Source organism: Pelophylax lessonae (assembly GCF_965119305.1).
Source record: "Pelophylax lessonae genome assembly, chromosome: 10".
In the NCBI taxonomy this organism is placed as follows: Eukaryota; Metazoa; Chordata; class Amphibia; order Anura; family Ranidae; genus Pelophylax; species Pelophylax lessonae.
Window position 1 is genome coordinate 158025336 of NC_138777.1, and position 27213 is coordinate 158052548.

At 41.1% G+C, this 27213-nt stretch overlaps 1 protein-coding gene across 1 annotated transcript in view; it reads left to right on the top strand.

Annotated features, from left to right (window-relative positions):
- The first annotated feature begins 843 nt into the window (after positions 1–843).
- Positions 844–27213, top strand: part of LOC309565781 (transmembrane protein 272-like) — a 150700-nt gene continuing 124330 nt past the window's right edge. The window contains exon 1 of the mRNA XM_082270772.1: positions 844–866. The gene's annotated coding sequence lies outside the window, so the exon portion shown is untranslated. The remainder of the gene's footprint in view (positions 867–27213) is intronic.

Below are 27213 nucleotides of genomic sequence, written 5' to 3' on the forward strand. Positions count from 1 at the left end.
ATAGACTGCACTGGTGGCCACTGATGGGGCTGTACTGATGGCCACTGATGAGGCCGCAGTGATATGCTGCACTGATGAGGCTCGCACTGATGAGCAGTAATGAGGCTGTACTGATGAGCACTGATAAGGCTGCACTGATGTGCACTGATGAGGCATAACTTATGGGAACTGATTAGGCTGCACTGATGGGCACTGATAGACTGTGGTTGTGGTCTGTGGTTTACAAATGACAGGGTGGGTCAAAACAGGAAAGGGTGTGGACTTTACAGGAAGGGGTGGGTCATATTTAAATTAGGGGGTGCCCAAGTTTAGTCAGGTCTTGGGCAGCACAAAACCTAAATACACCACTGATACAATGTGCAAATTTTAGCCAGTTCCTGATAAACTGACTGTAATTCAATTTGTGGGTGGCCCTGCCAGCAGCCTTTTGCTTGACATTTAAAAAATGGAAGGAACTGGGTGGACATTTGTCAGCTGAACAGTGGTTGCATCCAATAAATAACAGCCTCTGTTTTGGAATTCTAGCAGCTTTCAGTGACAGCTTTCAGAATAATTTAGCCCAGCAAGAATCTGGTAGATTTTTTTATTCTTTTGCTGTTTTGGTGCATGGCGAGTTTAACATTTTCCACTCCATCCAAAAATGTTTTTTTGCATTTCTTTTAAATCTGTGTGCATCAACCCTATTTTGCCATGATGAAGAGAGTATGTGTCTGGAAGCTTGAAGAAAAGTATAGCATACAGTTCAAAATAAAATGGCTATCTTTAGGAGTCATATTTATTACGGTATTTTCATCATACATTTTTTTCAGAAACCCTCACTATGTCTGATTCATCATCTTCTTCATCTTCTAATACACACTCCACAGGTAAGTAAATGTAACAGATTATTTATCTGCTAGTAGACTCTGATAAGTAGAAAACATCTCAGCACATCCTAGGATACCATTAAAAAAAGAAAACCACAAATTGGTATACTTAAATATTTGAGAAATGCATGTGTAAGATATCCATATACAGTATATTAGATGACATGCAATTTTTCTTGACTATATAGGGTGATGATAAAATGTTTGGGGACTTCTATGCAACTAGCAATTGACATTGAACACTTTGGTAAGGAATATGTTATGTGCAGCACAGCTTATAAAGTGCAGCAGTCAGGTGCAGCAGCCTAACAGTATGGAATGTACTGTACACTATACAGAATACAGCAGTCAGTCAGGAGTATGTAATGTGTAGAGTTAAATAGTTTAATGCTCAGGAGTATGTAATGTACCACATAGCCTACAAATTCAGGAGTATGTAATACACAGGTGTCAAACTGGCGGCCCTCCAATAGAAATCACAGTCAAAAGAAGTGTGGGAATGGAAAAATAAACATCCATACTCAACTCTATGGATGCAGCATTGGTGTGATGCTGCAGATGTTCCCTGCTCTCTCTATGCCTGAGAACCACTCTTAGGAGAGAGTGGTGACTGTCACCGCTCTCTGCTCTGCCTCTCCAGTGCTCTCTGGAGTGCTAGGCTGTGCAGGGGGCAGAAGCGGCTGGCTCTGGCTTTTTAGTGGTGTGCTGAGAGGCTGAGCCAGCAGCTGATCAGGCATCTGGGCGGAGCCCAGTAGGTTACTTTCTTATATTGTGCTATTTGCTGGGTGTCCAGTGTGCTCCTGTGCTTTTAAGGAGATGGGGGGGGGGGGCTTACTCCAGGCTTATCAGTCCTCTATTTATCCATTATTATTCATGTGCTTCTACTATGGAGGCTCTTAACATTTATAGAGTTAGGACTTCAAATAATACAGGGGTGCCGTGCAGTGTCCTCTGCAGTTGATGTATGTATTTGCAAATGTGTGCAAACTAAACCCCTGTTTTTACCGTGAACTGTTATAGACAGGACATTTCTGGTTGTTGCAAGCTGGCTGGTAAGTTGAGCTGGGAATTTTTTTTCCGTTGTTTGCCCTTCCATGTGCTCCTTGTTGTTAAGGCTTGGGGCAGTTGCTGTTTGTTTGTTCCCTATATGTAGACATGCTCAGTGCAGCCTGGGTTGTCTGAGTAACTTCCTGTTTCTCAGAGTTGCTATTTGCCTAGTGTTTCATGTATTCAGTGACTGACCCTGGCTTCGTCTTCCGTATGTAATTGTCTGCCACCCGCCCTGACCTCGGCTTGTTTTCTGGATACTCTTTAGTCTCCTACCATCTGAACTCCGCATATGTGAGTAGTCTTCTAGTACCTTAGGGCCGTGATCTGGTTCCAGCTGTCTGCAAATCCATTCTCACTATCAGGGGCCTTGGGGAAGAAACAGGCTGGGGCTTAGACTCCAGGAAACCCTGGGTTGGCGTTCTACAAGGGTTCACTATTACTGAAACCTGAAAATTGTTTACAATGTCAGGGATATGTTGGCCAGTACAACAGAGGAAAAAGATTTGGAAGTATTTACATAGTTACATACTGTAGTTACATAGTGTAAGATTCTGGTACCTCTAGTACCCTTATTTACTACTTTCTTTTCAATGCGTCCCACCTTTCCCTTTAGGTGGTATGCATATACCTTTAAGAGCGATGAGGTCACTGCTGAGCGCCGCAGAGCGGCTATTTCAACCGCCGGCGGTCTCACTCACATCGTTCGTTTAACCTGCTTGGCTGTCCACATGCTTGCTAGTGTGTCTCGCTGTCGGAACCTCCAGTTGCTTTCCTTTGCCTTGAACAGACCGGAACCTCGCTCCTGATCCCTGTATCCTGTAAGAATATTTAATAATAAATATCTTGCGCTCGTACTTATGTCAGAATATTTATACTGCTCTGAATATAGCAGTGTATTTATTTATGGTTAATAAGCAAAGATCTGTGCTGTAGGAAAGTCTCCACTTATTCCATAAATCAATGTCGAGAATTCTTTTTAATTGATTAATTTCTTTTTAAAAGCATATACCAATCTTAGTGAGTACAGTCTACAGCGTGGAATATATATAAAAATATTTATTCTCAAGACATGCAAACACAATATATGATCAAACAAGAAGTGACACAAAAATAACTCTACATAAAAATACTAACTTCAAATAATCAATGCAATGTGATGTTTAGCTCAATAATGAAAGTGAAAGTAAAACAAAGTGAAACTAAAACAAAGTGAAAGTGAAACCAAAGTAAAAGCAAGATTACCATTTCTTCCCAGGTATAGTATAAGCCATAAACTAATGTTCTATATAAACAGACTACAATGGTCTGCGAATCACATAGCCCAAAGTCATTCCACTGCAGAAGGAATGAGAATAAGCCATGCAAAACAGAAGACTTAAAATTGCAAATAATGCACTGAATCTGATATTAATAAAAATGTATAAAAACAAAAATCAGCTTTTTAGAGAAAAATATACCATGGCTTATACGGCTGGGATTGTAATCTCATTACCCTTAAATATGCAATATAAAACATATAAGGAAAGAATAAACAATTGTTGAATAAAATCAAATAATACAGCAAGGCATAATTACCACACTTAAGATGGTGTTACCAGAGTCCTAAGATGGATGCCAGTCTTAAGATGGTGGATTCCCTTCAAGTTTCAGATGAATGATGTGGATCAGGATAGAGTATGTCTGAATGAGTCTATCGAGTAATGTATTAGCGTGTGTGATGTAAGTGTGAGGTGTGTTGTCAGTAGTGTAAAGTGTCGTGTGTCTCATATCTGGGTTGGTCTTTTATATGGTAAGAACAAAGAGCTATAAAAATTACCATAAGTAAAACCCAGAGGGATGAAACATTATCCCAATTGGTCGGGATATTCTATACCTAAACTAGTGAGGTCAGAGACACACCCCTTTTTATAATTAACCCCATACTTGGTCTAATAAAATTAAGGATGATTCCTCTATATGTAAGATTAATCATAAAACACAACATAAAACTTTGTCCAGACTACCAGTACATACATAAATGTCCACCTGTATTTCCATTATTCATCTTGGCAAGTAATGCCATTTCAATAATTATATTATTTAACACAATATAATATTTTTATATTGGAATATCTCAAATTATCTCAAGACTGCACCTGGTATTTCGTCTCCAGAGGGCAGTATTGTACCGTTCATTAGATTTTGTATTTAACATAATTAAAACAATTTGTTATCTGATGACCTATTGACCTGTCGGCTAGTGAAAAGCAATTACTTATTTGACCATGCCAAAGGGCTGTCAGATATAGTCTAGGTTTGGGAATATTTACGACACCTTGAGCACTAAACCAGTCCAAAGCAATCCTTATATAAACACTCCTACCACATGCCTTAACATGAAGTAATTTGTTTTTAAGACGCACAAGTCCTTACACATCATAGAAAAGTATACTTATATATATATATATATATATATATATTATATATCTAATATTATATAAGTATCAAGTTCACACTTCTATATTAATAAGAATACAATGTATTATCGTTAATATACATCTTACATATGATGATGTTTTCTATAAAAACTTATATGGTTCATCTTTAAATGTCTGCTAGAATATACTGGGGTATTGTCCATTGTTATATACTTATAGACAGACTGAGATATCCCCCTTAACATAGCGTCAGACTGACTAAGTTTTATCTGATCGAGATGTCAAAAGGGATCTTATTTACGATTACATAGAAATACAAAGATCTCTGTTGAAACCATAGACCCTTTGTAAGCCTGTGAGAGACATTTTGTTTAACAAGTATATATATGAACTTTGTTTCACCTTAAAAACAAGATGGACGCCATCCTGTTCAGAATCTCTTATATGCATAATACGAAATATACATGGCTTTTAAAATCATTTTTCTTTTTACCTATTATTATTTTAATCAACCCCCAATAACCCCGACATATCCCCCCCTTTCTTCCCAGTAGACAAGTGAGCAACTTAGGCCTATCTGGAAAGAAAGCTTTTTAAGGAGTAGTAAAAGAAAAAAAAAATGTCTTGTTCTCTTTTTGTAATAGAATAGTTCATATTGGGAATTGTTCATAACTCTTTAGTACAGCGGTAAAAAAAAAATTTGAGAAATGAGAAAAAAAATCAGTTCAAAATGTCAGTTCGTAGCGATTTTGCTGGTGTTAGCTATGTCACAACTGTTCCTTATTAGTCTCTTTGAATTCTGATCTCCTGGTAAAGAAACTCAAATGTTCCTTGAAATCTGCATCTCCAGCTTGCAAAGTGTTAATGGAGACAGAAATTAACTGCTGCAATGGCATTAGCAACTACCATTCAAAGCGCAGTAAAACAATGTTGGCAATCAGGAATCAGAGAAATCTGTTTGGACGTTCAACCTTGGATGTTGGTTGGATAATGAATGGTTTCAGCATGGTCTAGAGTGTCATACACCCAGACTGAGGTTTGCTCATATGTGCAATGCACCATTCTCACATCTCCTTCAACTGAAAACAGGAGGTAGTGCGATTTCTCTCAATGGATTTCCTCGGATCAGTGCACAAAGATCTGTTGAAACAAATCTTCCTCTCCGTCAACAAGAATCTGGGGCGTCTCGCAGCTTGATTCCTGAAGAGGGATCCGATTCAATGAGTGGTTCCGTCCTGAGCTGTGCTCTAGGGAGAGATGACCCATCCGATCGCTGTGTCTTTGGCAAACATCACCGTCTGTACCAATCAACGACCTGGCATGGAAGGTTAATCTCTTCCTATTGGATGAAACATATAGTATGAATATACATTCTTATCAATTGACATTTCAATGCGATGTTGGTACCCTAAGCTTTCTCAGAGTTCTCCTTTAGACCACCATGTGATCAGTCCTAATCTGACCTCAATGGAAGGTGAGACTATATATGCGACCTTTCCTAGGGCGACTGACTTCTGGGGCTTAATAACATGGGATGTATTTATCAGCATGGATACTACGCATTGGACAATAATAAAATGATACAATATTTTGTTAAAATTTTACCTACTACTTGGGAGAAAAAAAAAATATATATATATATCTCCCCCTATGGGGCATCAATGCAATTTATTGTAGGCAACAAACTACCTTGCATTGAGGATTCCTTCTTGGTTACCGTATACAACCTTTAACCTCTTGACTGCATTACATCATTAGGGTTTGATCCTCCCTGGGTATCACCGTCATTGGCGATTTTTCAAAATGTGCCCGCTTTGAGCGACCTGTTTGAGTCAGAGGGATGAAGTGACCACTGAAAAATAGGAGGGTAGTTAGTATCTCACAACCAAGATCCCCCCCTGACAGGGATTTCAGGATCCTCAATGCTGTGACCTGGGATAAAAGGGTGTTAGAACCTCTGCATCCTATACCTCTATTCAGTGTATCCCTTCTTATTCCTTACCACTTGGGCATTTAAGGATTTTATGGCCTTTGGCTGGCTACAGGATTTGTTCCTAGAGATGGATTTTATTTTAGTTCTGGGCTGCAGTGCCCTGAGTGAACCAATTGATCAGCTGATCAATTTGGCATCTACTCAGCTGAAAACTTTTACAGAATTGAATTATTGGCTCCGCCTCCTGCGGTGCCTATATCTCTCGGGTACAGACAGATGGGACAGATCCCCATCAGAACCATTTATTCGGTTCTGGCGTGAGGTCTGGGCCTTAATGTCACTCGAACTTCCCGAGGATTTTGGGGAACCCTAGGATGGGGCAAATCCCTATTTATTTGTGGGTGTCCCCCCCCCCCTTGTTAATGGGATGTCCGGTGTCCTCCTTAAGGTATCCGGTGTTCCCCTTGGGGCCTAGGTGGCATATCTTGCTCCTTTGCCAAATTTATTATTATGTACATGGGCAATGCCTCAAAGCATAGGGATTTAAATTACAGATGGTTGTACTCAGCTCCTTCATTGAAGGGTGTTAGGCACTTTTGAGTACAGTAAAAAAAAAATTCAATGGGGCTTTGGTGCTGTGTACATTTTAAATTGTAGATAGCAGCTCTAGCAGCAGTGAGGTTTTTTGTGGGCTAATTTTTAAATGACATCCTGCAGGCACAACACAGAAAGTTGTTTTCATAGGCCTCAAGATGATCAATAATGTCTAAGGACCTTTTCTTAACAAAAATCAGGACAGTACTCTTTTTAAAAACTTTTTAAAATTCTGGAGGTGCATGGTGTCTTTTTAGGGGTGCTAGTCTTTTTGCAGTGACCTGATATGACTCATACCTATTTATGCATGGCTGCCCAATTTCTGCCTTCCTATTTTTAGAAGATGGCTGGGGTAGGAAGTGGACTCTTTGCCTGACTCCCCCCCTTGTCTGGGTCATAACCAACAGACTGCGAGTCATATCTGGGTCTGTGAATAATTACATCATATTTAAAGCAGGACTAATAAAGCATTACCCTTTTGCATGGACACCATGACCTTATGGAACTCTGCTACGTATTTACTTATGAGTTCCTGTCATAACTTGAACTGTTACATTTTTATTATTTTTTCATTTATTTTTTTCCACTGCTGGTTACTCGGCAACTTTTTGCTAGAAAACATTTTCCTTGCTCAAAAATTCCTAATTATTGCATTAATCATTTACATTTCACTTTCAAATGGTTACTTTCATTACAGTTTACTTGATAAAACTTCTGCCACAGTTCTACTTTATTTTTGCAGTTTCACGCCACATTCCCTTAACTTATGTGTCCCAATAGAGGTCACTTTCACCTGCTCAAGGAGGTTCCTAATCTCATTCTCTCATTTATTTGTAGTTGAGATTGAAACTTTACTAAACTCCTTTTTGCTGAGCCTTCTGGTGCAGTTCCTCACATAAATACAGTAAGATTGGCCATGACTCAAAATGTATGTGATCACGCTTCCTGATGTCTTTGGTGTTAGATAAGTTATTGGTGAGTTCATACATACAGGTTGTTCTCTACCCATGTCAGATGCCCTTTATTGGCCCGACGTTCTGAGGATTTTGATATATGACTCTAACCAGCATTTACATATTACACCATTTCAGACTCAGAGAGGTGTTTCCACACATTTATGATCTGTGCCAAATCTACTGGAGTTGTGGCATTACCACTAGGGACTCACACCTTGCCAGAGTTGGCAGCGTGAACATTTCCTGCTGTAGACATTTTTAAGGCATTTCTATCACATTCAAAATTAATAAAAAAAATTCCAAAAAAAAATTTTTTTTTTTTTTTTTTTAAAGTTATTGATTATGTCACCTGATCAATATTTATGATTGGCATATGTAAGAAATCAATAATTATCTCAGCAGTGCCTCCATTATATGTAAGAATATTTAATAATAAATATCTTGCGCTCGTACTTATGTCAGAATATTTATACTGCTCTGAATATAGCAGTGTATTTATTTATGGTTAATAAGCAAAGATCTGTGCTGTAGGAGAGTCTCCACTTATTCCATAAATCAATGTCGAGAATTCTTTTTAATTGATTAATTTCTTTTTAAAAGCATATACCAATCTTAGTGAGTACAGTCTACAGCGTGGAATATATATAAAAATATTTATTCTCAAGACATGCAAACACAATATATGATCAAACAAGAAGTGACACAAAAATAACTCTACATAAAAATACTAACTTCAAATAATCAATGCAATGTGATGTTTAGCTCAATAATGAAAGTGAAAGTAAAACAAAGTGAAACTAAAACAAAGTGAAAGTGAAACCAAAGTAAAAGCAAGATTACCATTTCTTCCCAGGTATAGTATAAGCCATAAACTAATGTTCTATATAAACAGACTACAATGGTCTGCGAATCACATAGCCCAAAGTCATTCCACTGCAGAAGGAATGAGAATAAGCCATGCAAAACAGAAGACTTAAAATTGCAAATAATGCACTGAATCTGATATTAATAAAAATGTATAAAAACAAAAATCAGCTTTTTAGAGAAAAATATACCATGGCTTATACGGCTGGGATTGTAATCTCATTACCCTTAAATATGCAATATAAAACATATAAGGAAAGAATAAACAATTGTTGAATAAAATCAAATAATACAGCAAGGCATAATTACCACACTTAAGATGGTGTTACCAGAGTCCTAAGATGGATGCCAGTCTTAAGATGGTGGATTCCCTTCAAGTTTCAGATGAATGATGTGGATCAGGATAGAGTATGTCTGAATGAGTCTATCGAGTAATGTATTAGCGTGTGTGATGTAAGTGTGAGGTGTGTTGTCAGTAGTGTAAAGTGTCGTGTGTCTCATATCTGGGTTGGTCTTTTATATGGTAAGAACAAAGAGCTATAAAAATTACCATAAGTAAAACCCAGAGGGATGAAACATTATCCCAATTGGTCGGGATATTCTATACCTAAACTAGTGAGGTCAGAGACACACCCCTTTTTATAATTAACCCCATACTTGGTCTAATAAAATTAAGGATGATTCCTCTATATGTAAGATTAATCATAAAACACAACATAAAACTTTGTCCAGACTACCAGTACATACATAAATGTCCACCTGTATTTCCATTATTCATCTTGGCAAGTAATGCCATTTCAATAATTATATTATTTAACACAATATAATATTTTTATATTGGAATATCTCAAATTATCTCAAGACTGCACCTGGTATTTCGTCTCCAGAGGGCAGTATTGTACCGTTCATTAGATTTTGTATTTAACATAATTAAAACAATTTGTTATCTGATGACCTATTGACCTGTCGGCTAGTGAAAAGCAATTACTTATTTGACCATGCCAAAGGGCTGTCAGATATAGTCTAGGTTTGGGAATATTTACGACACCTTGAGCACTAAACCAGTCCAAAGCAATCCTTATATAAACACTCCTACCACATGCCTTAACATGAAGTAATTTGTTTTTAAGACGCACAAGTCCTTACACATCATAGAAAAGTATACTTATATATATATATATATATATATTATATATCTAATATTATATAAGTATCAAGTTCACACTTCTATATTAATAAGAATACAATGTATTATCGTTAATATACATCTTACATATGATGATGTTTTCTATAAAAACTTATATGGTTCATCTTTAAATGTCTGCTAGAATATACTGGGGTATTGTCCATTGTTATATACTTATAGACAGACTGAGATATCCCCCTTAACATAGCGTCAGACTGACTAAGTTTTATCTGATCGAGATGTCAAAAGGGATCTTATTTACGATTACATAGAAATACAAAGATCTCTGTTGAAACCATAGACCCTTTGTAAGCCTGTGAGAGACATTTTGTTTAACAAGTATATATATGAACTTTGTTTCACCTTAAAAACAAGATGGACGCCATCCTGTTCAGAATCTCTTATATGCATAATACGAAATATACATGGCTTTTAAAATCATTTTTCTTTTTACCTATTATTATTTTAATCAACCCCCAATAACCCCGACAATCCCTCTACCGGATCACTCCTCATTACCGGACCCGCTACTAACCTACTCTCTAGTGATAAGTACCCCGCAGGGGAAACCTCCATAAAACCTACTTACACTATATATCTATTGCTCACTAAAGACTGTCACTCTCTATGCAATACTAAACCTATCATCTGCACTGTTATTTAGATTGCTAGCTCCTGAGCCTACTAACATCTATCCTTGCACTGGGTTAGTCTCTCCTGTATGTCATCTGCTATCCTACCACCTACTACCATACATGATTGCTAACCTATCTGCATCCTACCTGTTACCATCTATACTCTCCTGAACATTTCTCTCAATTGCTTGCCATCTACTGTCACTGTTCATACCTGTCCCTTCAGCACATCACCACTATACTGCTATATACATCTATCACTCCAGGAACATCTTATTGAGTGTGTATATTTGTATGCTGAATCAGGCAGGCCACAGTGATGAGTCTTGGGAGTTGGAATTGGTATTTCAACACATCTCTACATGACTGCTGAGTGGAGATTTCTGCAGCTGCAAATCCATCTTGTTACAAAAACGCAGGAGCGTTACACATAGTTAGTCAGGTTGAAAAAAGACAAAAGTCCATCTAGTTCAGCCAATTAAAAAAAAAATAATACAATCCCATATACACAATCCCATAAGCACAGTTGATCCAGAGGAAGGTAAAGAAACCCCAGCAAAGCATGATCCAATTTGCACCAGCAGGGGAAAAAACTTCTTCTGATTCCCAAGGGGCAAATTGACGTAAATGTTAGTATCCAGTTATATTATGTACATTCAGGAAAGAATCCATGGCTTTTTTAAAGCAATCGATTGGACTGGCCAGAACCAGTTTCTGAGGGAATCTATTCCACATTTTCACAGCTCTTACTGTGAAGAAACCTTTCAGTATTTGGAGATTAAATCTCTTTTCCTCTAGATGTAAAGAGTACCCCCTTGTCCTCTGTGATGACCTTAAAGTGAATAACTCAACACCAAGTTCACTATATGGACCTCTTATGTATTTATAGATGTTGATCATATCCCCCCTTAATCTCCTATTCTCAAGAGAGAATAAATTCAGTTCTTCTAATCTATCGTCATAGCTCATCTCCATGCCTCTTATCAATTCCTCTTCCCTGCACTTTCTCCTGTTCCCCAATATCCTTTTTGTGACCTAGTGCCCCAAACTGAACTGCTGTAACGCTCCTGCGTTTTATGTATGATGTGGATTTTCAGCTGCAGAAATATTCCACTTCAGTAGTCATGTAGAGAAACGCTGAGACACCAATCCCAACTCTCAATGACTCATCATGTGTGGATGATCTCAATTCAGCAAGTAAATACACACACTCAATAAGATGTTTCCTAGAGTGACTTATGTATATAGTAACACAGTGATGATAGAATGAAGAGACAGGTTGGGTAGAGATGGTAGATGACAGACACTTGAAAGGAAATGTTCTTGAAAGTAAGATAGTAGCAGATGGGATGCAGATAGGTTTAGCAATCATGTATGGTAGCAGATGACAGAGTAGCAGGTGGACATACAAGAGAGATCAACCCAGTGCAAGAACAGGTGGTAGTAGGCTCAAGAGCTAGCAATCTTAGATAATGCAGATGTAGTAATAGTCCTTAGTATGCAGAGCTAGATAGTGTAAGCTTTAGTATAAAGGTTATAGAGGTTTCCCCTGTGGGGTACTTATCACTAATAGCAATGTAGCAGAGGAGAGGTTCGGCAAGAGCGGATGATCCGGTAGCGGGATACAGGGATCAGCGCAGCGTGGTTCCGACAGCGAGGTATGCTTGCAAGCATGAGAGCTTCAAGACAGGTTAGCATCAAGGCACAAAGCAGTTTGAACAAACACATGTGAGTGAGAGCCGGCGATCTAAATAGCCATCCAGTCCGGTGCTCAGTGATGACAGCATCAGTCTTAAAGGTGTATGCGCACCTTACCAAAAGAGAATGGTGGGGCGCATACACTTATGAAAGAGTAATTAGGGTACCCAAAGGTACCAGAACATTACAACTGCATATTCCAGATGAGGTCTTTCTAATGATTTGTACAGGGGCAAAATGATGTCTCTCTCTGTAGTCCATACGTTTCTTAATACAAGAAAGGATTTTGCTCACTTTGGAAACCGCAGTTTGGCATTGCATGTTATTATTAAGCTTATGATCTACCAGAACACCCAGCTCCTTCTCCACCATTGATTCCCCTAGTTGTACTCTTCCTAGTATGTATAATGCATTCATATTCTTAGCCCCCAAGTGCCTAACTTTACATTTATAAACATTAAACCTCATTTGCCACATAGTTACCCAATTAACCACTTGCCGACCGCTCACATTGAGCGTACTGCGGCAAAGTGGTTCGTTATCGTCCAGCGACGTAGGTCTACGTCGCTGGACTCCTCCCTTGTGGGCGGCGCACGCGCGCCGCCGGAGGCTCGTTCCCACTGTATTCAGTCACAGCGGGAGTCGGGCCAGGGGAGGAGCGGCGTTGATCACCGCCACTCTTCCCCGATCGTCGGGGATCGAGTGTGGAGATCCGCCCGCTTGTGTAAACAAAGCGGGCGGATCTCCTAAGTGACAGGCAGTGACAGATTGCAGGATTCAGCATAGCTGAACCTGCGATCTGTGCCTGTGTCACACAGTCCCCTCCCCCCACACACGTCAGTAAGCACCAGGCGTACATTAACCCCTTGATCACCAATAAAAGTTAACCCCTTCCCTGCCAGTGTCATTTTTACAGTAACAGTGCATATTTATAGCACTGATTACTGTAATAATGTCACTGGTACCCCCAAAAGTGTCAAAAATGTCAGTCAAGGGTCCGATCTGTCCGCCGCAATGTCGCAGTCCCGCAAAAAAAAAAATCACAGATCGCCACCAGATCGCCGCCATTACTAGTTAAAAAACAATAAAAATGACATAAATTTCCTGTAGTTAGTAGCTGCGATAACTTTTGCGCAAACCAATCAAAATACGCTTATTGCGATTTTTTTTACCAAAAATATGTAGCAGAAAACAAATTGGCCTAAAATGTTAAAAAATTTTGATTTTACATTTTTGGGGGGGGGGGGGGGATTTCATATAATAAAATGTGAAAAATATTGTTATTTTTTCAAAATTGTCGCTCTTTTTTTGTTTATAGCGCAAAAAGTAAAAATTGCACAGGTGATCAAATACCACCAAAAGAAAGCTATATTTGTGGGGAAAAAAATACATAAATTTAATTTCGGTACAGCATTGCATGACTGCGCAATTGGGGTAAAATCTTCCGGTCTTAAAGCGGTTAAAAATACGCTCATTGAGAATTTTTTTGTCAAAGACATGTAGCTAAATACATTTTGGCCTAAATATATGACAAAAATTTAATATATTGGATATTTTTTAACTGTCAAATTAGAAAAATATTGTTATATTTTCAAAATTGTCGCATTTTTTTATTAATATCGCAAAAAATTAAAAGCGCAGAGGTGATCAAATACCACCAAAAGAAAGCTCTGTTTGTGGGAAAAAAAAGGACGTAAATTTTGTTTGGGTACGGCATTGCATGACCGCGCAATTGTCAGTTAAAGTCGCACAGTGCCGAATTGCAAAAAGTGGCCTGGACGTAAAGTAGGAAAATCCTCCGGTGGTAAAGTGGTTAAAAAGTGCATTGAAGTTGACCTGTAAGTTGGAGACATCCTTTAAGGACATTATTATACTGCAAAGCATGGTGTCATCTACAAAGACTGAAAAGTTATTTTTAATTCCAGACCCTATATCATTTATAAATATAGTAAAAAGTAAGCGTCCCAACACTGAATCTTGGGGTACACCACTGATAACCTTAGATCATTCAGAGTAAGAATCATTAACCACTACTCTCTGAATTTGGTCTTTTAGACCAGGGGTGTCAAACTAATTTTCATTGTGGGCCGCATCAGCATTGCAGTTGCCCTCAAAGGGCCGGTTTTATCTATAAGACTATATAAATGTATTTACTCTTTATCATATTGAGTAATTGGAGTAATTGCCTCTCTATTAGATTATTACTGGTTTCATTAATGACTAAAGCCTAAAGTTTTGATGGACAGGTGCATACTGGCATGGAGCACACTCCTTAGGGGGGAGCAGAAACAAGCATTTCCATGGCTGCAAAGAGAAGCGCAGGATCTGTAGGAGGAGCTCTGTTCTCCTCTCTGTGGGACTGCTGGGAAAAGGTTGGGGCGGAGATGAGGGGGGTGCTGTAGTTGCAGGAGAGGTGTGAGGGCCACATGAAATGACCTGGAGGGCCTTGCGTTTGACACATGTGTTTTAGACAGTTTTGTATTCATTTACAAACTGATATTTCCAAGCCTGTAGACTTTATCTTACACATTAGCTGTGTGTGGGGAAATGTGTCAAACGCTTTTGCAAAATCCAAGTATATCACATCCACAGCCACCCCTCTGTCCAAGGTTTTACTTACCTCCTCATAAAAATAAATCAGGTTTGTTTGACAACTTCTTGTTTGCTTCAGATTATTGCAAAATGAGCAAACAGTGTGACCAGGCAGTGAAAAAAGCAAATAGATTTCTAGAATGCATAACTAGAGGATCGCCAGCAAGAGGGAGGAGCACTTGTTTCCCCCCATATAGATTTTTAGTGAGACCTCATTGGAAAACTGTGGACGCCTGGATCAAGGTCAGCTGGGGGTCTGCGGGATCACTTTATCCTAATTTGTGGTTCCTTTTAAGATGGTGTGCTATGACCACTGCAAATCCAGGGATTCTCCAAGGGTATATGTATATGAGGAAACAAAGGACTCTGATAGTGAAGTACCACTAGTATAATTAAAAGATTTATTGAAGAAAGTACTCCCGTACAGCCGTGGAGCGCTTCTGGAATGCAATGCGTTCCAAGCAACCGAAAGTGCGTTCCACGAAGGTAGGAAGTGAGGTCATTCAGATGAAACGAGTAGAGTGTCACAGCGGTCCTGGGAGTGAGGGAAGCACCTTCTGACACCACACCGGCCACACTTGAAGAATTCTAGGATTGATCTACACCACTTGAGTCACCTTCATAGGCGTTCTTTGGACTGTATTGATTCCCCTGCACAGAGTCACCTTCACGTCCCAAAAATGTTTTTTGATATCTGAACTGGATTTGGTGATGCGTCTTTGAAGTCGCAACATATCCCACACAGCACATTGTTTTTTTATTACAGCAAAGCACATTGTTGTTTGTTTTGTACTATAGATCATTCTAATATCTTTGATAGATTGCACATAGTCACTTTTCACCTGCATCTTGGTTATTGGTTTAACCGGTGCGACCTCCGTTTTTTTTTTTGCGCATCATATTTCGCACTTTGTCACTTTTTGATTATATTTGGCACTCTCAATTCATATATCCTGCTTTTCGAGGTGAACACATATATTATGTTTTAGTTACCTCCCAGTGATATCCCTGGGACCTGCACCTTTCTAAAATATAAATTTAGGTTGTCACTATATTAACTTGTTCATTTCTCAGCCATCTATTGCACCTAGTTCACTTTACCCATTTGGCTTATATATATTTATGTAATCAATATCATTTTGCAATATATGTATTTATTGATTTTGTATATTTTACCCTTTCTCACCCATCACTATTGGGTTTATATTAATACTTTGCCACAATATTGACCTTTATTTGCACTATATTGTACCCAATTCCTAGATTTACTTCTGTTTGAGACAATTTTGTCATTTGCACCTTATTTTGTATATCTTAATTCGCCCTAAAATCTAGTTACACCACCTATTTACCTATTTACATATAACACTCTGTGATCCCGTAGTGATATTATACCTATTAGGTGGTTTCCCTCTACTATATAAGACACTTATTGATAGCGCCACTTACCTCCCCCACAATTTACAAATACAAGCCTTGTAGTTTTGTCCTGTCATATATTATATACAATATATATATATATATAGATATATATCTATATACAGTATATATATATATATATATTTTTTTCCCCCCTGTTATTTGTTATGAGGCCGCGATTTGGATTTGCCAGCTTACTTACCTTGGGTTTTGGGATTCTAGTCACCCTACCAGTTCTGGAGACCTCACTTACAAAAAGATATTGATAAGTTAGGACGAGTCCAGAGGCGGGCATCAAAAGTGATGATAGGTTTATGAGATAAAACATGTCAGAAGGGACTTCAGGAACTTAATATGTACATTCTGGAGGAAAAAAAGGAATAGGGAGACATAATTGAAACCTTTAAATACATCATGGTGGTAAATAGGTTTCAGGAGGGCAGTATTTTCAATCTGAAGCCAAGATCAAGAACAAAGGGACATGATCTCAAACTAGCAGAAGGAAAGTTCAACACTAATCTTAGAAAGTATTATTTTATCAAAAAGAGTAGTTGATGCTTGGAATATACTTTCAGCAGAGGTAGGGAGTCAGTCAACAGTATGAGGATTCAAACATGCTTGGGACAAACATAGATTTAGGTTAGGTTCACACTAGGGCAACCTATCAGGCGACTTAGCCCCCTGACAAATCGCGCCCCATTCAGTGCAATGGAACCATTCCAATCGGAGTGACTCAAGTTGCTCTGACTTAGAAAAAGGTTCCTGCAGTACTTGGGGGTGACTTTAGAGCGACTTGCATTGACTTCTGTTAAAGAAGTCATTTGCAAGCCACGATGAAGTTGCGCTGTGCGTGGCTTCAAAGTCACCCGACTTTGAAGCCATGCTAGTGTGAACCGAGACTTATACTCAGAAAAAAAAGTTAATAAAAAACACACACACACACACACACACACAAAAAAAACAAAAAAGCAAAAACAAAAAAAGAAAAGAAAAAAAGTATAAATAAAAAAATTTGGGGCACCACATTAGGCCTGGGCACACCTGATAATTTTTCAGCTTCTAAAACGCTCATCACTGAAGTTCCAAAACGCCCATCAAGCAAAATCCCATTCATTTCAATGGTCCCTGTTCACATATGAGCATTTTGTCACCTGAAGCAAAATGCCTGAAGCTCAAAAAAGTACATGAGCTTCTTTTTTGGCAATTACAAGCGTTTTTGCTCAGATGTCAATGCCTGCCTCCAAACACCTGCAAATTTGCCAGAAAACCGCCTGAAAAACACCCAAAAAAACACCTGAAAAATGAACAAAAAAAATGCCTGAAAACGATACACTCAGGTATGAATGGAGCCTCGTTGAAAGCCTGACTAGAGAGATCTTAGAGCTGGGTCTACGCACTACCGACCTAGAAAACAGGGTAGATGACATGGAAATGAATGCACAGTTTTATGTCTGTGAATTAGAGCATTTTAAGGAAGCGCGTTTAGAGTACTTTGAAAATAGAGCACGTGGCTTTAATCTTCATATTCCCTAAATTCCCAAGGGAATTGTTGATCGTCAGTCTACTATGACTGCTCTATTTCAAGAACTGCAGCCGCTAATCCCTGTTGAGCGTTTAGAGATTGATAGGATCCACAGAGCTTTAACACCACCCAAATCTGAAGGACCGCCATGTGATATAATCGCAAAATTTTATTTTTTTTGGCACCAAAGAGCAACTTTTGGCAGCTGCATGAGAAAAGGACTCTCTTGCTTTTCAAGATCCTTCTTACCTCTTTTTTTGCTAATCTCTCTCCAATTACAGTTGCTAAACCGCATGCATTGAAACCCTTCCTTCAAAATTTTCATGGACATCAGATACCTTATCAATGGAGATTCCCGTTTTCTGTGCGTTTAACCTACCAAGGTACCAAATATACCTGTCGATCTGCATTCGAGTGCGAAACAATCTGCAGGACTTACATCTCATGGAAAGATCTGCTGCTTTTGATGGTCCTCGCTGATAAACTGTATCTAGCTCTCTGCTCTCCTCCATCGCCAAGGGTGATAGAGGCCCACAAGGTTCCTCAAAATGAGGTTGCTTTAGTTCTCCTGATAAGAATCCTGCGGACGTTATGGACTGAGTGTCTTTAATTCTTTTGCCCGGACATTTTTACTCCATAAACGTTTTGACTTTTTTTTTTGACCACTTAGCAACTGCTGCTACCCCCTGTTCATCCTTAACTGGACTGATGCATATATTACCAGAGCTTGATCTTATTCCTTACCTCTCTTTACTTAGGATATTTACACTCTGTGTTTTCTCCATGCAGCTCCTTTTCCTGACGCCAACATGGCAGCATACACATGATATAGCTCCGCCCCTATATCCACCCACAGGACCTGTTTAAATCTATAAAAGTGTGACTGAGAGCAACCTCCCCATTCTCCTTTTTGTCCTCAAAAGATCAACACCTACAGACCATCACATTCGAAACAAAAGCTCTTACCTACCGACTATGTCGCAGTTCCGTCTGGGTTCAGCCTCTCCCAGGTCGAAGTACTGCATCTTAGGCATGCCAATGGCACCAACAAGGTGAGGAACCCCTTCTGGTGGTCTTCTGGGGTGAGGAGTTCTCTTGGTAGAGATAGTGTCCCTCTCGTGGCTTCCATGTTGTGGGATCTGTTTATGGTAGCAGGGGCAGCATATCTCATGGTTCTTTCCTTCCTTTCCTTGATGTTTCTCTGTTAGGTGGGGCAGGGGTTTGCATCAAAGTTATTCCCCTATATGTATATCGATATGTAGACTGTTATATAACATTCCCTGGTGATCTAGTAGCTGGGGTGTGCAAAAACTCTGTTTTGTATTCTTACTGCTAGTTGTATAGTTGAAAAAAGTCATTGTATGTTGAAAAGGTCATTTCCCTCATCCAAATTAACTTTATTATAAAAAGCTGGGAGGGTCATGGCTATTTCAACAGCCTATTTAAACCCCCTCCAGCCAACAAGGAAAAACATGTCCATAGGAACAGGACGTCTAGAAAGCAGCACGCCACGGACAGTTTACTAAAACAGGTAAGTGTCTTATGGGGGGACGTTAGAGGGGGGGGGGGGATAGGAAATAGAGAGAAGGCAGTTTTTTGTATTTTATGACTATTTAAAAAAAAAAAAGGGGATTTTGTGTGTATGTATGTATGTATGTATGTATGTATGTATGTATATATATATATATATATATATATATATATATATATATATATATATATATATATATGTGTATATATATATATATGTATGTGTGTGTATATTGAAAAAAAAATTCTTTTTTTTTCCATTTTCTAGGGGTTTTTACGAAGGGGAAGCGGGAGGGGATAGTGATAAAAATATATAAAGGTTCAGTGTGTTGGCATAGATTTAAATAAACATAGGTGTCCATTTCATGTCACAAGGTATCTTTGCATGTATATAGATAAGAAAATGATTAGAAATCTTTCCTTTCCTTTCCTCTCTATGACTATACAGCCCCCCCTGCACCTTTCGGTATCCCATTTCAACATGAGCTTACCGCCACACATACAAGACCATCACCATATCAGGTAAAGAGCCAACATCGGGCAGCCCAATGTATGAGCCTGTTAGGGACCAGGGCGTTTTGTATTCAAATGCTTCCATGGGCACATCAGAGACTCAGAATCTTCCAGCTGGGCTTCCTAGCACAGTGGAGAAAACTGCGACTAGCTCAACCCATCAGGGTCAGCTTCCAAATGAGCCAAAGTCTTTGGTGGTGGACACGCCAAGACACTTTATTGGGACACCGGCCGTTGGGTCCACAAGATTGGATCACGGTCACTACAGACGCAAGCGCAGCAGGGTGGGGAGCTACCTGTGAAACACACAAGACTCAGAGCAGATGGGAATTCCCGACACAGGGCCTAGTTTTCCAACGTCCTTTATGGCTCTAACCACCCTACATCCGTGGGCGTCCAGTCCTAATACGCATGGACAATACAGCAGCAGTGGCATATATACAAAGGCAAGGAGGAACACACAGTCGTTCTCTCCTAGCAGAGGTAGAACCAATAGTGACATTGGCACAACAACACCTGGCAGATCTAAGAGCAAGATATCTGCCAGGCAAGCGAAACATGGAAGCGGACATTCTCTCGAGGCAGTTCAGGAACCCCAATGAATGGGCTCTTCACCCGGAAATGTTTGGGCAGATCGTCCTCCAGTGAGGGCTCCCGCAAGTGGATCTCTTTGCTTCCTCAACCAACTACAAGGTAACCCGCTTCCTCTCGCGCTACCCTCACCCAATGGCAGAGGGGACAGACGCCTTGACACATGTGTGGAGGGCACAACTGGCCTACGCCTTTCCTCCAGTCTCACTAATACTGAGGTTTCTGAGGAGGCTACTGGCAGAGAATCTGGAAGTCATTGCGATACTTCCATACTGGCCACGCAGACCATGGTTTTACCTGGCAATGGATCTGAGCATGTATCCTCCGGTCATGCTGCCAGAAACCCCGCTTCTCCTGGTGCAAGGAGACATCCTACACCCGAATCTATCTCGGCTGACCCTAGCAGCCTGGAGGTTGAAAGGCAAGGGTTACAAGACCTAGGATGTTCACCAGAGGTCATACGTACACTGCAAAGCTCCAGGAAGAGCCCCACGAATACCATATTCACCAAAATATGGGAGAAGTTCGCAAGCTTTGCGACCAACCGGCAGTTCGAACCAAGTAACCCCAATCTTTCGCAGATCCTTTCTTTTCTGCAAACAGGGCTAGATCTAGGGTTAAGCCTAAGCTCTCTGAAGGTTCAAATTTCGGCCATCTCGGCCTTTACGCAGAAAAAATGGTCAGCAAATCCACTAGTGGAATGGATCATGAGAGCAGTTCTTAGGCTTTGTCCTCTGAAGAGGAATAGGTTTCCCCAATGGGACCTGGTGGTAGTCCTAAATTTCCTGACACAACCCCCGTTTGCTCCAACGTAGGACTGTTCATTAGGGAATATCACCCTGAAAACTGCCTTCCTAATTGCCATAACTTTGGGCAGGAGAGTGTCAGAGCTCCAGACCCTGGGTGCTACTGTCCCGTATACAACTTTCTTTCCGGATAGAGTGGTACTAAGACCACTGGATCACTTTGTGCCTAAAGTGGCTTCGATATTTCATCTTAATAGTGAATGGGTACTCCCGGGATTTCCAGAGGGATCAGAGGCTAATCCTTCAGGAACTGGACATCCCCAGGATCCTAAAGGCCTATCTACAGGCAACAGCTGCCTTCAGACAATCTGAGAGGTTTTTCATCATTCCTTCCGAGAAAATGAAGGGGAAGGATGCCTCAGCCAGAACAATATCAGCATGGAAAGTCAAAACCATTCAAAATGCATATAGAGCGATTGGGAAGGATTCCCCGGAGGTGGTAAGGGCTCACTCGACCAGAGCAGTGTCATCATCCTGGGCAGCACGTGCAGGGGTGGCTCTGGAGACAGTGTGCAGAGCAGCCAGCTGGTCTTCCCGCCATACGTTTCTGAAAACATTACAGAGTGGATTTAGCAGCTCTCACTACGGTGGAGTTCGGGGGAAGAACTATTCAGGCATCTTTGTCTACATGTTAAAATAAAGACCCTCCCTCTCAGAAGCTCATTAGTTATCATGTGTATGCTGCCATGTTGGCGTCAGGAAAATGGAAAATTGTATCAAATACTTACCGTAATTTTCCTTTCCTGACGCCAATACATGGCAGCATACGGACCCTTCCTCTTGATCTTTATGCTTTTTACGAAGAATAGGGAGGTTGCTCTCAGTCACACTTTTATAGATTTAAACAGGTCCTGTGGGTGGATATAGGGGCGGAGCTATATCATGTGTATGCTGCCATGTATTGGCATCAGGAAAGGAAAATCATGGTAAGTATTTGATACAATTTTCCATTTTTCCCTTCCCTTTTTTTTTTTCTCTTTTTTTTTTTTCATCCACCATGAGCTGATCTAAGTGGCATGTTTTTTAGGCCCATTTGGCCTTATATTTTTTCATTTGAGTCATCCATCCCTATTGCTACTATTGGGAGTTTTTATCCATTCCACGTTATTGTTACTAGTAAATTAAGTCTTCCCTTAGATAGTAATCTTAATTTCCTAAATTAGTTCTTTATATCCTTGAGGCCAGAGGCGGCTCTAGGCTTTGTGAGGCCTTAGGCAGAATTTAGACATGAGGCCCCACTCACCCCCTTCGCAGAGGTTAAGGAAGAACCCCAAGGCCGAGCATCTTATTACTGCTGCTTGTGTGGGTGCGATGTGTACTGTGGAAACCACATGGGATGAATAGGAGAGGGATGGGACTGGGAACCATGGGGTAGGGGAGAAAGAGAAGGGGGTAAAAAGGGGGGGGAGTGGGTAAATGATGAGGGATGGGTAGAGGAGAACTGGAGTGAAACTGAGGGATACTGGTATGTATAGTAATTAAAAAAAAAAAAAGAAGGATTTGTGCTTGCATGAGGGGGAAAGACAGACAGACAGACAGGGGGACAGATGGACAGACTGGGGGACAGATGGACAGACTGGGGGACAGATGGACAGATGGGCAGACTGGGGGACAGATGGACAGATGGGCAGACTGGGGGACAGATGGGCAGACTGGGGGACAGATGGACAGACTGGCAGGGGGACAGATGGACAGACTGGCAGGGGGACAGATGGACAGACTGGCAGGGGGACAGATGGACAGACTGGCAGGGGGACAGACTGGGGGACTGGGGGACAGATGGACAGACTGGGGGACAGACTGGGGGACAGATGGACAGACTGGCAGGGGGACAGATGGACAGACTGGCAGGGGGACAGATGGACAGACAGGGGGACAGATGGACAGACAGGGGGACAGATGGACAGACTGGGGGACAGATGGACAGACTGGCAGGGGGACAGATGGACAGACTGGGGGACAGATGGGCAGACTGGGGGACAGATGGGCAGACAGGGGGACAGATGGGCAGACAGGGGGACAGATGGACAGACTGGGGGACAGATGGACAGACTAGGGGACAGATGGACAGATGGACAGACTGGGGGACAGATGGACAGACAGGGGGACAGATGGACAGACTGGGGGACAGATGGACAGACTGGGGGACAGATGGGCAGACAGGGGGACAGATGGACAGACTGGGGGACAGATGGACAGACTGGGGGACAGATGGACAGACAGATGGACAGACTGGGGGACAGATGGACAGACTGGGGGACAGATGGACAGACTGGGGGACAGATGGACAGACAGATGGACAGACTGGGGGACAGATGGACAGACTGGGGGACTGGGGGACAGATGGACAGACTGGGGGACAGATGGACAGACTGGGGGACAGATGGACAGACTGGGGGACAGATGGGCAGACAGGAGGACAGATGGACAGATGGACAGACTGGGGGACAGATGGACAGACAGATGGACACACAGGGGGACAGATGGACAGACTGGGGGACAGATGGACAGACTGGGGGACAGACAGAAAAGAAAGAAAGGAGGGGAGGGAGAAAGAAAGGAATGGAAAGAGATGAAGGAAGGGTGCCCCTTAGATCAGAGTACTCACTGGATGGATGGATGGAGGGATCAGGATTCAGGCACCATCTTTCTTCTTCTTGTTCCTGGTCTGCAAATTCTTCCCCGCCCATACATGATCTTCTGAGATGAAAACTCTTGGGGGAGTGTGGGCGGGGCAAGCACAGGTGGAGAGGTCGGGAGGAGGAGCAGAAGCAGCTCTCTCTCCTCCCCCGTCTGTGGTCTGTGAGGGAGAAGTGTCAGCACTGCGGCTCCAGTATTTGGCTGTGATCAGGAGATGTCAGTGAGCTCCCATTCCGCGGTGAGCTGCTCCTGATCACAGCCCCAAATCGTAGCAGATTCTCCTGCTTACAGACTGGCCGGGACTCGGAGTCGGGATTGTACTAATGGCAGGGAGATCCCTGCTGCCAGCCTCAGAGGCGGCTCTGTAACTCGGCATATTAGGCGGCCGCGAGGCCCCTGTGAGTGTGAGGCCTTCGGCGACCGCCTAATTTGCCTAATTAGAGAGCCGCCTCTGCTTGAGGCTATTCTTGAAACTTCTTTGAATATAGAATTACCAATGTCGAAAAAATGGGGGAAGAAGAAATGGGACTTTAAATGAGGCGTTTAAGTGATAAAATTGGGGAAATTTTATTGTATAATGGATAAATTAGTTATAATACATGTAAATATAAACAATTAACAATTGCAGAGTTTATGAAGAAACAACATAATATACAGTATACAATTTATATTGAAAAACATAAATACATAAAAATAGGATCACACAGGATCTCTGAGCATAATAATGTCAATATAAAAACTGTTTGTTTGTCAATTCATAGAAAAAAATAAAATAGGATAAAGTAACTGAGTTATTCGTAGGCTCGACGCGTTTCTTGGACCTCCGTCCATTCATCAGGAGCATTGGGTACAGGAAAAGTGTCTAAAGAGGGGAAATAAATTTATGCATTGTTGCACCAGAACAGCAAAAGGATAAAAAGGGTACCTAAGAAAAAATGTACAAAAAACATTTACCTTAAATGTCTCAAAAAGTCTATTTGGACACAAAGTGTAGCCCCAAATGGGAGAGAATAGTGAAGGCATCGCAGGCATAGTCTCCCCCGGGGCTGAGGTGCAGATAATACCAGGCGCACCGGGGATAAACACTGTCCGGGTAGTAGACGGAGCTCCTGAGTGATATACCTAATGGTGGCAGTGAGTGCTCCCTTGGACCAAGAAATTTTCTAAAATACATAAGAATACATAATAAGTATTGGATATGGTTCAGTTATTGATTTTATATACGGATACATCAACTGGTCCGAAAAGAGAGTGCTCACCAAGTGTAGAAAAAATTCCTGTAGGTGATATGAATGAGATAGAGAGGAAGAGAAAACATGAGGGAATTGAAATTAGAGTGTTAAAAAGATAGAGATGACCATCCAGGTCTTGCAAGTGATAGTGCAAGTGCATCAGTAAACCAAGTGAACTGAAACCAAGTGAAAAGGTGAAAAAAAGATTGAAAAGGGTAAAAAAGGGTAAAAAAACATACCGTGAGTGAAAAAAGTACAGGGAAGGTAGTCCCCATATAACGTGGGATAAGAAACAGGAGAGCCGAATAGGTCCCGGGCGGGTGCCCCCGACGTGCAGGCAAGTCTGCACCAACGCCATGTATGCCGCCAAATATAGACGGAAATCCGCCCACCCACCTCCGGTAAGGAGCCGGAAGTGGGTGGGGTCAGACCGTCCGAGGCGTAGATGACAAGAAAATGGAAGCTGTCACGGGAGTGCGACATGGATATGTCGTCATATCCCGGGCAACTTAACATGACGCCGATGGGCAGTGGGAAACCCCACCCCCGGCATGGATGCAAATGCAGAGGCAGGACGGAGGGGGAGCCCCAACCGCCCATCGCAGCCCCGATATGGTAGACATCCTCAATGCAACACTAAAACTCTCTCGCGGGTCATGTAGGTGGTACCTACTAGATTAGGGGAGTACATATTGGCAAGATAGAACCTAGAAATTATAAAAATATTTTACAGTAGGACATTGTTCAGGTGCAACATGGCCATTAACCTAAATTTAGGCATAAGGGAGTGGCAGAGCATGAGAACCGGGGTGTGTTATCCACCCAATATCAAAACAGAAAAACAGATTATGGTCTGCCACACCTTGCATTCTTAAAAAACCTCCATCCCTAATATGTCGAAAAAATGGGGGAAGAAGAAATGGGACTTTAAATGAGGCGTTTAAGTGATAAAATTGGGGAAATTTTATTGTATAATGGATAAATTAGTTATAATACATGTAAATATAAACAATTAACAATTGCAGAGTTTATGAAGAAACAACATAATATACAGTATACAATTTATATTGAAAAACATAAATACATAAAAATAGGATCACACAGGATCTCTGAGCATAATAATGTCAATATAAAAACTGTTTGTTTGTCAATTCATAGAAAAAAATAAAATAGGATAAAGTAACTGAGTTATTCGTAGGCTCGACGCGTTTCTTGGACCTCCGTCCATTCATCAGGAGCATTGGGTACAGGAAAAGTGTCTAAAGAGGGGAAATAAATTTATGCATTGTTGCACCAGAACAGCAAAAGGATAAAAAGGGTACCTAAGAAAAAATGTACAAAAAACATTTACCTTAAATGTCTCAAAAAGTCTATTTGGACACAAAGTGTAGCCCCAAATGGGAGAGAATAGTGAAGGCATCGCAGGCATAGTCTCCCCCGGGGCTGAGGTGCAGATAATACCAGGCGCACCGGGGATAAACACTGTCCAGGTAGTAGACGGAGCTCCTGAGTGATATACCTAATGGTGGCAGTGAGTGCTCCCTTGGACCAAGAAATTTTCTAAAATACATAAGAATACATAATAAGTATTGGATATGGTTCAGTTATTGATTTTATATACGGATACATCAACTGGTCCGAAAAGAGAGTGCTCACCAAGTGTAGAAAAAATTCCTGTAGGTGATATGAATGAGATAGAGAGGAAGAGAAAACATGAGGGAATTGAAATTAGAGTGTTAAAAAGATAGAGATGACCATCCAGGTCTTGCAAGTGATAGTGCAAGTGCATCAGTAAACCAAGTGAACTGAAACCAAGTGAAAAGGTGAAAAAAAGATTGAAAAGGGTAAAAAAGGGTAAAAAAACATACCGTGAGTGAAAAAAGTACAGGGAAGGTAGTCCCCATGTAACGTGGGATAAGAAACAGGAGAGCCGAATAGGTCCCGGGCGGGTGCCCCCGACGTGCAGGCAAGTCTGCACCAACGCCATGTATGCCGCCAAATATAGACGGAAATCCGCCCACCCACCTCCGGTAAGGAGCCGGAAGTGGGTGGGGTCAGACCGTCCGAGGCGTGGATGACAAGAAAATGGAAGCTGTCACGGGAGTGCGACATGGATATGTCGTCATATCCCGGGCAACTTAACATGACGCCGATGGGCAGTGGGAAACT